Source organism: Pleurodeles waltl, chromosome 4_1, assembly GCF_031143425.1.
Source record: "Pleurodeles waltl isolate 20211129_DDA chromosome 4_1, aPleWal1.hap1.20221129, whole genome shotgun sequence".
Lineage (NCBI taxonomy): Eukaryota > Metazoa > Chordata > Amphibia > Caudata > Salamandridae > Pleurodeles > Pleurodeles waltl.
In genome coordinates this window covers 948,533,599-948,548,529 of record NC_090442.1, presented here as the reverse complement: position 1 = coordinate 948,548,529, position 14,931 = coordinate 948,533,599, and positions in this window count along the sequence as shown.

Here is a 14,931-nt window from a genome sequence, read left to right as displayed (position 1 = left end):
TACTACAGAACCACAAGCTGCATATTAATGCCCTCACCCCACCCACAGCAGTACCTAATACACGTTTATTTTAGAGTATAATCACACTGAGCCCCTCATATCTGTCTTTCTGAATGGGCAAATGTGCTACCGATTCCGTTCAGGTACAGCTGTCCCTTTTGTCAAGTCCCCGTTAAACTTTCTTTCACATTTCAGGCATCGTGAAGAGAAATGTCATCACTATGCTTACAATGCATGTGATTCTAGGCAGAAATTAGTGCCATAGGAATGCACTAATATTGCATTCAAGAAGAATATATTTTATATTGTGTAAGTGGTTTAAATGTATTTTGTTTACTGCAATGTAACCAAGCCCTGGCTATATATCAGGAAATTAGTTTTGAAACAACTTTCCAATCAGAATTATGGAGCTCATTACATGTACTATGGCAATAGAGATGTCCCAGAGATGTGTGACAAAAATGTTCAATCTACAATCATGTTTTATATTTTAGGTACAGGAAGAACTAACATACCTTCTAATTCTACAGTAAATATCCATGACCTATGTCGCTACAAAGGGAACCCGAATATAGATAGTTGCATTGCAAGAGTGGCATTCGTAGCCATGTACAAATGAAAATATCTATGCTTTAAACAGCAACATAACTAGACAATGGACGGAGTGCTAAAAAAAATTGATGAATTAAACCCAGATCTGTGACTGGGGGTAAATGTTTGATTTATTCTGCATTCCGCCCATCATCTGTTCCTCTTGCATGTGTCACCCTTGGTGATAAGGGAATCTCCACACGTGCGTCCCATGCTCACTATGCCACCATATTCAAGCTAGCCTGGCTGATGGGGGGAGATGCCCCTGAACTGGCCCCAGAATGCTTGTTTCTGGTCCAGGGAGGCCCTGGCCTGGCAGTTCGGGCTGGACTATTTCCATGGGCAGCAGGGTCAAGAATGATTTGCATGTGGCTAGGTCCATACTAGAATGGAAAGGCTCGCAAAAACAATTGTTGGATTAAACCCAGACCTGTGACTGAGGGTGAATTTGTGATATGTTCTGCATACTGCCCATCATCTGTTCTTTTTGCATTTGTCACCTTAGGTGGGAAGGATATGCCCAGACGTGGGTCCCATGCTCGCTATGCTATCAGATTCAAGCTAGCCTGATGAGGGGTGATACCTTGAAACCAGTCTCAGGATGCTTGTTCCTAGTCTAAGGTGGACCTGACCTGGCAGTTCGGGCTAGACTGTTTCCATGTGGAGCAGGGTCAAGACATATTTGCATATGGCCGGGTCCAAACTGGAATGGCATGACGACCAACAAAATTAATGGATTAAACCAGATTTTTGACTGAAGGTTAATGTTTGATTTGTTCTGCATTTCGTCTATCATCTGTTTTTTTCCCATTTGTCACCCTAAGTGGGAAGGGTGTGCTTAGTTGTGGGTCCCGTGCTGGCTATGCCACCAGATTCAAGCTAGCCTGGCTGATGAGTGGCATTATTTGAAACCTGTTCCAGGATGCTTTTTCCTTCAAGGAGGACCTGGCCTGGCAGTTTGGTCTAGTCTGTTCCCATGGGGAGCAGGGACAAGACTGATTTGCACATGGATGGGTCCAAACTGGAATGGCATGGTGAGGAAAAACGTTGATGGATTAAACCCAGATCTGTGACTGAGGGTGAATGTTTGATTTGTTTCGCATTCATAATTTGTTATTTTTGCATTTGTTGCCCTAAGTGGTTAGGGTATGTCCAGCTGTGGGTCCCTTGCTTGCAATGCCACAGAATCAAACTAGGTTGAATGATATGGGGTGGTACTTTGTAACTGGTCCAGGATACTTGTTTCTTGTCTATGAAGGACCTGGCCTGGCAGTTTGGGCTGGGCAGTTTCCCATGGGGAGCAGGGTCAAGAATGGTTTGTGTATAGCTGGGACCAAACTGGAATTGCATGGTGAGCAAAAAAATTGATGGATTAAACCCAGGTGTGTGACTAGCAGTGAATGTTTGATTGTTCCATGTTCTGTCCATCATCTTTTCTTTTTACATTAGTTGCCTGAACTGGGAAGGGTATGCCCAGGTGTGGGTCCTGTGCTTGCTATGCCACCAGATTAAAGCTAGCCTGGTGGACGAGGGGCAATACCCCGAAACCGGTCCCAGGATGCTTGTTTCTGGCCCAGGGAGGGCCTGGGCTGGCAGTTCGGGCTGGACTGTGCCCATAGGGAGCAGGCTCAAGACATATTTGGAGATGACTGGGTACAAACTGGAATGGCATGGTGAGCAAAAAAATTGATGGGTTAAACCCAGATCTGTGACTGAGGGTGAATGTTTGATTTGTTCCGCATTCCGTCCGTCATTTGTTCTTTTTTCATATTCTTTAAATAGATCAGGTGTTAAAGGGCCAGTACTGCAAACCTCAACTACTTCCGAGAGCCAAATTAAAGGACGGGTTAAACAATGTAAACATGTATGTTTTTTCAAGGAAGTAGTAGTCCACTGAGCCGCCAGACTAGCACAGATCATCATCCTCACCCAAATGCAGAGTTTGTTAATGAAAAAGTGTTATATTCTTGTCTGTTCATGAGCCCTGTGCACATGTTCCATCATAGAATGTGACGCAGGGGGCTCGAGCAGAGGTGACAGTTTATTGGGACCTCAGGAGTGGTGTGGACACAGTTTGTCTCCCTCCCTTATATGATTACTATTGTCAAATGGCCTTACCTACCTTCAAGTGCCTAAACAGCCCCAGCAGTGACCCCTCCTTTGTACACATTGGTGCAACCAGTCACCTGCTCTGGTGTAAAGGATACTGAGTTCCATAACTCTGTTGCCTCTGAGCAGTCCCAGACCATATGTATCATGTCAGCCCCCAGCTACTAACATCTAGTACAGGCTCATGTCGACCCAAACATGTGGGAGAGGGAGGCAAGTGTGAGATAAGCCCTGTTTAAGATGCTATATTGAAGATACTGAAATTCTGCATTTCATGATACTTTTCTAGGGTACACTATCGCTTTCTCCTACTCTTTGATGGATTGGTCCCTGCCCAAATCTCTTTCTCATTCTCTGCGGGCTGCTGTTAATGGCTTGTGTGCAATATGTGCAAGTGCTCGAACAAACCAAGTGATGAGCTTGAGCCCCACGCTGAATGAGTATAGTGTATGTATCATGGTAAGTTGATCTGGTTCAGTGCCAATGATGTCCCATAGCCTTTCTAGTTCCACCAGAAAGGGTCTGTGTGCTACGAAATGCCCTGCTGGGAGCCCATACTCCTCTTGTAACTGTTCCTAGGGTATCAGTGCACCTTCCTGGAATAAAACAGCACACAACTTGCCTAAGCCTGCCTTGCTCCAAGTGCCCAGTTCTGTCTCGTCCAGAATGCTGCTAAATGAATATGTGGATTGTGACAGGATTTCAGGTGAGTAGCAGGACATTCTCAGCATGAGTCGTAGGCTTTGGGTAAAGCTCTTGAATGCTATCTGCAGTAACTCATTTCCCCCCTGTGGGAGTTGTGTAAGTGGAAGCAAGGTCTGTAGTATGACATCATGCACTTGGGTAGCTGTGGGGAGTCCAAGACCCTGTGTGTGATGTCGGCTAGTGCGCAGGACACTGCCGTTGCACTGCCAGATAATAATGTTCGAAGTTTGGGGCCCTAAGCCTCCCTTACTAAAAGGCAGCTTCAGTTTGCCAAGTGATACTCTGCAATGACCCTTATTCCAAATAAAATATCCCAACGCTGAGTGCGTAAATGAGGCAGTGTTACCATTTTGGACAAGGACACGCTACCTTCTACTGTAAGTGACAGCATACTACAAAAAGCCATATAAGGTTTTAGTGATGCACTGGCCTTTGTAAAATTATCATCAACCAGATCCCTTTCCTCATGTTAGATGTTGATATCAATATAATAGAATGAATGGGGCTCCCACTTCACCAAAAGTGTATCTACAATGAAATCCTGCTGAGGGCTCTTCGGGCTTAATCAAAATAGGCATGATTTAGCCCAGTTCACTTGTAAGCCCGATGCAGCTTTGAATTCTTGCAAAACAGATTGGATTTGCGTTATGCCTCCCCAGATGTCTTGGATATAAACAAACACATCGTCCGCATATAGCGAGACCCTGTGTGTTTCCCCAGCTATCGGGATGCCCCACTCTCATCCCTTCTGACGCAGTCTCTGAGACAAGGGCTCCATGGCTAGGGCAAAGAGTAATGAGGACAGCGGAAAACCTTGCAGCATCCCTCTGCTTACCAGGAAGAGGGGAGGAATATTGTTAGAAACGGGGTCTTTGGTTGGCAGTCAGGTTACCCCCTGTCCAAGCAAGGACCCTCACTCTAGTCAGGGTAAGTCACACCCAATCCAAATTATCCTGTGCCCACCCTCTGATAGCTTGGCACTGAGCAGTCAGGCTTAACTTAGAAGGCAATGTGTAAAGTATGTGTGCAATAAATCATGCAATAACACTGTATAACACCCCAAAAATAAACCACAAAGTGTTAAAAAAATATATAATATTTATCAGGATAAATGAAGGTCAAAATGATCAATATTTGATAAGTACACATTGAAATATCACTTTAGAGAATGGTAAAAAGAGTCTTTAATCATTAAAAAGCAACAAGTGTCTCTTGCAAGCACAAAGTACCTAGTTTGCGTTCGAATTCTCCGCAAGGGACTGCAGAGGAGGAGATGTGTGGAAAACGGGGAGGTGTGTGTTGGTTTCTCCGGGCGCACACATACAATGCGTCGATAATTTTCCACGCAGGGAAGGCTTTGCATCGATTTCCGGTCCTCTTCGGGTTGCAGGGTTTCAAACGCCCCGGTGACGATGCAGAGAAATCCTGGGTGTGCAGGACGAAGTTACAGGAGCTGCGTCGATTAGGTGGGCGATGCAGGGAAATTTCTGTCACACGTCATGCGGTGTGTCAATTCTTCTCACAGGAGGTCGGGCTTCGTCGTTCTTGCTCGGCTATGCGTCAATCCAGTAGCCCGTGCATCAAAGTTCCATTCACAACGTTGGCGCTGAGTCGATCTCCTCTCAGGGAGCTGGGCTGCATCGTTCCGGTTCAGGATACAGTGATTTTCTCACCACGATGCAGGCTGCGCGTCGTTTCTGGCAGGCTGCGTGTCTTTTTGATCATGAGACTTCAAGGAACAGGAGGCAAGCTCTATCTAAGCCCTTTGAGAGCACGTCTCAGAAGAGCCAGAGGGCAGCAAGGCAGCTGGGCAACAGCAGGGCAGCAGTCCTTTGCAGAAAAGCAGTCAGGTGAGTCCTTTGGGCAGCCAGGCAGTTCCTCTTGGCAGGTTGCAGGTTCTAGTTCAGAGTTTCTTCACCAGAGGTATATTGTCTGAGAGTGAGTGTCTGAGTTGTTTGGGTCAGGGACACTTTTTAAATGCCCAAATGTGCCTTTGAAGTAGGGGAGATTCCAAAGAGGGGCTTAGAAGTGCACAAGATCCCCTTTTAGTTCCATCCTGTCTGCCAGGGTCCCCTAGGGGGTTTGGCAGTCCATTGTGTGAGGGAAGTCCACTGTCCTTTCATATGTAAGTATCAGGCCCTCCACCCTCCCAGCCGAGGAAGACCCATTCAGTATGCAGATGTGTGCAGGTGTCACTGAGCATCCTGTGTTTGGGGTTGTCTGAGTGAAATGAAAAAGGGAGCTGTCAACTAACCTAGCCAGACGTGGATTGTAAGGCAGAGGAGGATTTAAGTGCAAAGAAATGCTCCCTTTCTATAAGTGGCATTTCTAAAATAGTGATATTGAATCCAGCTTCAGCATTCAGCAGGATTTTGTATTACCATTCTGGCCATACTACATATGACCTTGCTACTCCTTTCAGATCAGAATATATCACTCAAACAGTCTATGAGGGTAGCCCTAATGTTAGACTATGAAAGGAGCAGGCCTCACAGCAGTGTAAAATGAATTTAAGAGTTCTACACTACCAGGACATATAAACTACATAGGTATATGTCCTGCCTTTTACCTACATAACACTCTGCCCTATGGGTTACCTAGGGCCTACCTTGTGGATGACTTATATGTAGAAAAAGGGGAGTTTAAGGCTTGGCAAGTACTTTTAAATGCCAAGTCGAAGTGGAAGTGAAACTGCACACACAGGCCTTAGGCATGGTTAAGGGGCTACTTATGTGGGTGGCTCAATCAATTCTGCAAGCCCACTAGTAGCATTTAATCCACAGGCCCTGGGCACATGTAGTGCACGTTACTTCCAATTGGGTATGAACCAATGTCACCATGTTTTAAGGGAGAGAGCATATGCACTTAAGCACTGGTTAGCAGTGGTAAAGTGTGCAGTGTCCTAAAACCAGCAAAAACAGTGTCCAAAAAGTGGAGGGAGGCAGGCAAAAAGTTAGGGGTGACCACCCTAAGGCCGTCAGGTCTCACAAATATATTGCCCCTTATTTACTCTTGCCACAGGTTCAACATACAAAAGCTGTATTAGCTTCTGCCTCCTTCCCACTATGCCTAAAGCGGTAAGGGTAGTGAACAGGTAGTCCCAAACAGTAGAATCAAATACCTTCTTGAGGTCCAGAACCAGGCATGCAGCAAACGGCCACTGGACCAGGGCAAGATCCATCACTCTGTGTAGCCGGTGTATGTTCAATGTTAGTGGATCTCCCAGATATAAACCTATTCTGGTGGGGATGCACCAGGCATGGCATATGTTCATACGATCGACCTCCAGGACCTTACTCACGATTTCATAATTTGACCCCAGCTTAAACAGTGGGCAGTAATAGGCAAGTTCCATAGGGTCTTTCCCGGGTTAGAAAGAGAGACTACCAGAGATTGCGGAGGGATAGTGGGAGGTTGCCCTCCGCATGTGCTTTTTGATGTAACTCCTGTAACTTTGGAGCTAAATGGTGTTCGCCGGCCTTATAAAATTCTATAGGGAACGCATCAATCTCCAGCATCTTATACGTTGCCGCAACCTGTATAGCTCCCCAGATTTCTAGTATTGTGAGAGGTGTTTTAAGTTCATCTCTTTCCAGTGGGTTAGTGTGGGAAATTCCACCGAAGCAAAGAAGAGACAAATGCACTTGGGTCTGCACTTCACAAGAGCCAGACCAATAATTGTCCTGACTTATCCCCCTCCACTTGCATTTTGGCTTGATACACACGAAAGTCTCGACAGCGTTATTGCTCTATTAATAGTGTATGCTTGTCTAATGCTGCAGTCAGCACTTTCTGTACTGTGTGGTCAGCCCTGGCCATGGCTTCCAGTGCCTCCAGGGGTGCCTCAACTTTGGACACGTCTCTTTGTAGGTTTGTCCTTGCTTCCACTACTGCTCGGATGCACTGTCCTCGAAGCATGGCCTTCGTGGCCTTCCAATCAATGAGTTTGGACATTGATGTTCCTCAGTTTTCTGTGAAACAGTGGGATAGCATTTAATCGGTCACCTCCTAGGACACGTGGTCCTCCAACAGGGCTGGTTGCAACCACCATGTGGGAACTGGTGGTCTTGGTGCACTCTACTCCAACTGTAACTGCAGCAGGTTATGGTCCGGGAAAGCCTTCCCCAAGTATTCCATCCAGGTTGCTAGCAACCTGATAGCTTTGTCACAGAGTATCCGTTCCAGTCGAACATGCAAGTCATGTGGAGAACTCCACTGCAGTTGGGTGCAATGATTTCCAAAAGTCTAGGAAAGGCCAATGCTGTAGCCACTGGGAGAAATGAGGCACAGAGATTTGGGGAGAGGCTGATGTGACCAGTCCAAGTGTAGGTCACTCACACAATTAAAATCTCTGCCAAGTATTCACAGAATTTAGGCCAATTTTGTTAGTAGCGCAGACAGGTGCAGGAAGAAAGCTGGTTTCACTGTGTTAGGGGCGTAAAGTCTACCTAGCAGGACCACTTTGCCAACCAGGAGGCCCTCAGCTATAACAAATCAGCCTCCTGGTGAGGTACTGGGTTTTTCAAAACCGGTACTGATCCGGTAACCCAGTGGTGCCAGGGTACACCCAAAGACCTCGGGTACTTTCCTGATTCAGACCACAGAAACTCAGAGTCTTCTAGGTGAAGTCAAAGATTGAATTTATTGGCTGCAACCAAGTGACAAGCGTCCTAGAAGTACAACAGCACGGTTTGTATGTTCTCAGGAGACTGTGTTTCAATGCAAAGTCAGGTTTCCTTATATACAGTTTTTTAAGCTTCAGGCAAACATTCTTGACATTTTGGTTGGTCATTCACATGTTTTCACTACAAAGGAAAAAACAGTGTCATGATGAAACCTCATATTTCATGTCATCCAACCCATAATAAATTACCCGGCAAGGCCTAGTATTTTACATCAGATAATTGTGGACCCCCAATAAAAACGGGCACCTCCCCCTCGTAAAGTAAGAAGAAGAAAAGAGCAGGTGCAGGTGTGAGCAAGATTAGGCAGGGTGTGTGAGCGATAATAAGGGTTTTATGGCATGGTGTGCCTTGATGCTATCTGATTCGGCCACTGGGAGAGGGACTGACCAAACAGGTTTGGCCTGAGGCAATGGTTCCAGCTTGCCCAGGTCAGAGAAAAGTCAATCAAGGTGCACGTGTCCTTGGAATCAAATCTGACTGTATTATAAGCCTATGTGAGGGCAACTTTTAAAAATGGCTGCCGTGTATAAAATGGGAGCCACGAGTGCAGGACGAAAATGGCGATTTTGAGGTGAAAACGCTGCTGGAATTGAGCGAAAATGCTCATGCTTAGTGTATTAGTCATTATCGGTCTTTTGATACTAAAATCGTACTGCTGTGGCAAAGTAAATTACATGGGTCCAGAATTTTTAGAACCACACTGGGTCGAGCTAGGACAAATCAGCCTCCTGGGTCGATTTCTGTCCCCAAGAGGTGAAAGGGGACCCCTGCTTTTATCCAGATAAAAGTCCCATGGGCAAAGCCTGAGAATGTAGTGCCGAGGCACTGCCCTCTCAAGCACTTCTGTAGGCAAATTTCCTCGCCACCCACGACATGTGTCTCTTGTAACAATGCTATTTGTGCACCCCTCATCCTAAGAGATTGTTGAACTGCATGTCTCTTTCTCATGGTGCCCATACCCTGGACATTCCATGTGATAATTTTGATCCCTATCATCTTAGCAGTATGGGGAGGACATACCTCCACTGAGGTCTGCAACCCACAGCAGCAAAGTTACATTCTGTATGGCAGACCTCATCCGTCCGTGAAAGGAATATGTAAGTGCAACAATCAATCAATCAATCAATCAAAAACATTTGTAGAGCGCGCTACTCACCCGTGAGGGTCTCAAGGCGCTGGGGGAGGGGAAACAGGGGGGGGAGAGGGAGGGTCACTGATCGAACAGCCATGTCTTGAGGTTCTTTCTGAAGACCAGTAGGTCCTTGGTTTTGCGGTGGTCGGTGGGGAGGGAGTTCCAGGTTTTGGGGGTGAGGTAGGAGAAAGAACTGCCTCCTGTGGTGGTGTGTTGGATGCGGGGGACTGTGGCTAGGGCGAGGTCGGCTGATCGGAGGTTGCGTGTGGGAGTGTGGAAGTTAACTCTTTTATTGAGGTAGGTTGGGCCGGTGTTGTGGAGGGATTTGTGTGCGTGGATGAGGATCTTGAATGTGATTCTCTTGTCTATGGGGAGCCAGTGAAGGGATTTGAGGTGTGCCGAGATTCGTTCGTGGCGGGGGAGGCCAAGGACGAGGCGTGCAGCTGTGTTCTGGATTCTCTGGAGTTTGCATTTGAGTTTGAGTGTGGTGCCGGCGTAGAGAGCGTTACCGTAGTCCAGTCTGCTGCTGATGAGTGCGTGGGTGACTGTCTTTCTGGTTTCTGGGGGAATCCATTTGAAGGATTTTTTTAGAGTGCGGAGTGTGTGGAAGCAGGAGGAGGTTAGAGCATTGATTTGCTGTGTCATGGAGAGGGAGGGGTTGAGGATGATGCCGAGGTTGCGTGCGTGGGTTGTTGGGGTGGGCGCGGGCCTAGGGCGGTGGGCCAACACAAGTCGTTCCATGTGGTTTTGTTGGAGCCGTAGATGAGGATCTCGGTTTTGTTTGAGTTGAGCTTGAGGTGGTTAGTGGTCATCCAGTTGGCGGTGTCGAGGAGAGCGGCATGTAGGTTGGTTTTGGTGGTGGTGGGGTTGCGGGTGAGGGAGAGGATGAGTTGGGTGTCATCTGCATAGGAGAGGATAGTGATTCCGTGTGCTTGGAGGATGTTGGCTAGGGGGATCATGTAGATGTTGAAGAGTGTGGGGCTGAGGGAGGACCCTTGGAGGACTCCGCAGGTGATCTTGGTAGTGTTGGAGTGGAAGGGTGAAAGGCGGCCTCTCTGGGTCTGGTCGGTGAGGAAGAAGGTGAGCCAGTCTAAGGCTTTGTGGCGAATTCCTATGTTGTGGAGGCGTGTGCGGACTGTGTGGTGGCAAACGTGTCAAAGGCTGCGGAGAGGTCTAGGAGGATGAGTGCGACGGTCTCGCCTTTGTCGACTTTGGTCCTGATATCGTCAGTGCATGCGATGAGGGCGGTTTCTGTGCTGTGGTTCTTGCGGAACCCAGATTGTGAGGGGTCAAGAGTCTACATGACTCTTCTAACTGAACAATCAGAACTTCCCACCCAGGGCAACCCACGAACATATAGTTGTCCAAACCAATGAAAAAATGACCCATAGATGGGGTGTTCCTTTGCATCCCCCATTTTTACTAACTTCACCTAGGAGATAGGCGACAAGATGTGACCAGGCTGTTAATAATCCTTCTAAGCAGTGATTACTGTATTAAAGGTCTGTCAGGAGAACTCATTATTACTTAATAAAAGAGGTGGACCTTAGGGAGGCACCCTTCCCCCACCTCAATGGGAGCGTTGCACAGCGACGCTGTGCCAAAATCTGTGGACAGTTATCACATGAGTTCATCCACTGTCTCCAGTGTCACCACTGGTAATGTTTCTGAGTTCATACTGCCTATGGTATAAGTAGAGTCAATGTTGGACATTCTATCACCTGAGAGGGTTGCAGGTGGTGATTATCCTTCCCCCAGAGCGTGACTGTTGTTTTCAGGGCCTGGGCCTGTTCTTCCTTTGCCTGCTCCGCCATGGGTGCTTTATGAATCATGGTGTCACTGTGCAAATGCATCCCTCACTTCCTACGATGTGCATTTTAGGTTTGACGGTGTTGATGATCTGGTGAGGGTGGTGCTGAGGCCTCATTTTTATGCTGTCCCACTCAGTCCCAGGCCTCCAGGAAGAATTAGCGCTTGCTCCCAGCTATAACTTTGAGCTTTACCAGGAACAGGAGTGAGTAGCACAGGCCCACTTGTTGCAGTTTAGGTTTCACTACTAGGAAAGAGGCCCTGCAGCGCTGCACTGAGAAGCTATTGTCAGGGAATATGAACACTGGCATTATCCTTGTCCCTGTATTTCAGTATTCGGGCCACCACAGGTCTGGGGGAGCCCCAGCTGGCAGACACCATGCTGGGACTCAATGGGCATGCTCCAGAAGGAAATGAAGATATAGTTGATCTGGTGCCACTTTCTGTGATAGCCAGGTTTAAAAAAACTACAAGGTCAGCAGCCTCCCATCCCTCTGGGTACCCCACTATGTGGCAGGTATTGCAGAAGAGCATCCTTCGGAGTCCTCTGTACTGCCTTCTAGGTCCCGGGACCTTGGTGGTTAGCGAGCGCACCTACCTTTCCAAATCTTGAAGAGTCAATGGATTTCTTTAATATCATGCTCTGTATGTAAGACCTAGTCAGCCACTTTCTGCTGGTCAGCATGTAGCAACTTTAATTCTATAACCACTGCATCAACCTTGGCACTTAGATCTTGCTTGGTGTCAGCTATATCCTCAAGGAGTTTGTCCAGCTTAAGATCTGTGCTGGATGCCTGGGACACCGCAGGAGGTTTAAAATCCCGCTCCAGATGTCTCTTGGTGCCCTCACTATGATGTTTTAGTGATGGAAGCCCCATTTTCTCTGCATCCCATACTCAGCAAGTCCTTACAGTATAACAGCTATGCTGTGTATTTAGCCCCCTTCTGCAATCACAGAGAGGTGAAGATCAGTGGTGATGGACTCCCCAGGTATGTATGTAAGGACAACACATGCTTTTACCACATGTGTCGTTACTCAGCAGTTTTTACAATATATGGGTCTTTATCATGTATTCTTTTACCACGCATATCGTTACAACAACATTCTTTAGGGAAAATGCTGGACTTTGGAGTGTCTTCATTTACTATTCCAACTCCAGTCTGTATAACAGAAGGGAAACCATTGGATATTTAAGTCCAACGCTGCTTTCCCTAAAGCATGTAGTTGTCTCAACATGCATGTTAAAGGAATGCGTGGTAATGATGCATTTGATGTAACCACTGCGTTGTAACTACAGCACATGATACGGTCGTCATCCTACAGACTGCTTCCCACCCTTCAGGCCCTGACTCCCTTGTGCTCCACTGTGTGGAGTGGTATGAACAGTCCTGCGTGGAGAGGTGCCTATGTTGCAGCAAAGGCTCTTGCCCTGGAGGAAGTCAGTGGTTCTACATGTGCTGGTCAGGATAGGCAAGACTAATGATTTAGGAAAGACAGTGCTCTTGTTTGTAGGTGACTAGGCCAATCCTACAATAAGTCACAACTGTCGGCCCAACCCTCCCAGCTCACAAGCAGTAGCTCACCAAAACCAAAACAGTAAAAGGAAACCTTTACGCATGGAATCAAGAGTGCAACATCTCAAGGGAGTCGTGGTTAAACAGAGATTACCCTTTTCTCACATGAGCAACAGGTCTCAGTTACACAGAGGCAATGAAGGAGATGCAGTAATGTTTTCAATAGATTTGATTAACAAGACTGCAATCTACTGTACAATGCATGGGTTGCAATGATTAGGATAATGAACAATGCAAGAAGCAGAATTGTAAAAACAAGAGTCATGAATATAAAGACCCCCCACCATCCTGCAATAACATGAGATGTGAAATAGGCGCTAATACCCAAGCAAGATAAACCTAATCTCTAACCTAAAGATAGCTAGGTGTGATAAACCTAATCTGCCAGTACTATGTCCATGAGAAGAGCCCCCCAGCCCTTGTTACCTTGGAATGACGTCTCTAGATCAGACTTCCAGGGGACATAAAGGCTAGGTCTGCACTATCATAGATAGCGTTGATGGCATCTGGTAGGAATCCTTCTGATAACCTTGTCTGTGTGAGATGTATTTATACAGATCTTGTAGGACTCCTGATGCAGGTATGTTCCCAATCAGTAGATAAGAAGGCATACTTGGGGCAGCAATTACATAAACAATTCCCTCCAAAAGTACATCATGTTCCTGTCACACGTAAGTGGGAAAGAATATTATGTGAATACCTACGTATACCACTTGTCTTTGACGCTGATAGTTACACTTTCACAGAATGGCTCCGATAACGTGAAATGAAAACATCTTCATAACTATAAACATAGCAACCATCTTGGAATAAATTATTAAATAAGTTTGCTAAAACAGAGCAGGCTATTTAGGTTATAAGGGCCAGATGTTGGTAGGTGGCAAATCGCGAGTTGCAATTTGCGAGTCCGAGCGACTCGCAAATTGCAACTCGCAATGTGCTATGCAGAAAGGTGTCTCAGACACCTTCTGCAACTAGCAATGGGGTCGCAAAGACCAACCTCATTAATATTAATGAGGTGGGTCGCAGTTTGCGACCCCATTGCGAGTCTGGGCACTCACGGGGATTGTGGCCTGCTGGAGACAGCAGACCACCATGTCCGTGACTGCTTTTAAATAAAGCCGTTTTTTTTTTCCATCTGCAGCCCGTTTTCCTTAAAGGAAAACGAGCTGCACTTAGAAAAAAATACCGAAACCTTTTGTTTCATTTTTTTTCAGAGCAGGCAGTGGTCCATAGGACCACTACCTGCTCTGAAAAAATATTTTTGTGATCATTCACAAAGGGGAAGGGATCATGGGGACCCCTTCCCGTTTGCGAATGAGTTACCATCCACTTCAAGTCGCAAATCAACTTACATCGAGTTGCGAGTCGCAAATAGGAAGGGAACACCCCTTCCTATTTGCGAGTCGGAAACGCATTTTGCGAGTCGGTTCCGACTCGCAAAATGCGTTTCTGCATAGCGTGAGGGCTTTTGCGCCTCGCAAACGGCGTTTTTCGCCGTTTGCGAGGCGCAAAAGCCTTGCTACATCTGGCCATAAGTCACTAGGTGATGGGGGCACAGACCTGCTAGCCAGAAGGCTAAGAAATAGCCTGATTCCTAATGAAACCAAATAGGATCCACTACAGGGACTCCCCTCCAAGGATCCAAGAGGGGGAGTGTACCCTTGGACGCTCTGTACTGTCCTGTACCCTCACCCACTGCACTCCCCCGTCTACTTGCAGAAGGTGGGAAGAGAAGGGGTGGAACATTGTGCTGCAATGTCCAAGGGCAGGGAGTGCTTTACTCTCTAGGCCCCCTGTGCATGGTGGGGCTAATAAATTGCAGGCTCCCTGTGGCTACTCACTGCCTCCAGCCAGTCTATCTGTGTAGAGTCTGAAGAGGCATTTGGGGGTGCACCTGAGAGGAGTGATCTAGGTAGTTCCCAACCAGGTGAGGTAGGGAAGGATTGTAGTGTCCCAGCAAGGTCCCAGTGTAGTGGGATGGGTGAGGCCCCCATTTCCAGTCACAGAGGAGAGGGAATGGGGATGGGCTGAGGCCCAAGGTGCCCGAGATCCGGTCCCAGGTCCTGGAGGGTTCCATGAGGGAACACCAGGAGGGGAGCCTAGCCTGTACCATAGGGCAGTCTGTTGAGGGAGACCCCACAGTGTCAGGAGAATTTGGAGGGGCGGCTGTGGGCAGCATCCCACCAGTTCTGGTGCCTGGCAGTACCACTCCCAGTGAGGGGGTGCAGAAGTCCAGACAGAGGGTTGAGAGGGAGTTACGGACCCTAGTGGAGAACCTGGAGGGTCAGGGGTCAGCTCTGAGAGCAGAGCCCCCCAGGATTG